The 340-nt window shown below is 37.4% G+C and overlaps 1 protein-coding gene across 1 annotated transcript in view; it reads left to right on the forward strand.

The window, feature by feature from the left end:
• The window catches only part of LOC119589322 (homeobox protein homothorax-like), a 211,183-nt gene that overhangs the window by 91,443 nt on the left and 119,400 nt on the right, over positions 1–340 (forward strand). The gene's annotated exons all lie outside the window — the stretch shown is intronic.

Genomic DNA, 340 nt, shown 5'->3' on the forward strand with positions numbered 1-340 from the left:
TGCCACCCACTCGCCCATCCTAAGGTTATTGTACTGAGGACTCACCCGGAGAAATATAGAGAGGTTGGTTGCAAAGGGGAGTTTTAAAAGATGTGAATAATATGATAATGTGTTGAAAAGATGCAGAGCTTGAGACGGGTTGAGTAGATAGAAGAAAATGCAATAATGAAAAGGGGAAGGAGGATACGGAGGTGAACACTAGAGGCACTCAAAAGTATGTTTGTTCATTAGAGGTTAAATGGTTGACATAATTCTGGTTTATGAAAATTGAGGAAAAAGAGTACGGAGGAGAGTTAGAAAAAAAAGGAAAATAATAAATTCAAATTATATATGTTTCGGG

Source organism: Penaeus monodon, chromosome 25, assembly GCF_015228065.2.
Source record: "Penaeus monodon isolate SGIC_2016 chromosome 25, NSTDA_Pmon_1, whole genome shotgun sequence".
NCBI lineage: Eukaryota > Metazoa > Arthropoda > Malacostraca > Decapoda > Penaeidae > Penaeus > Penaeus monodon.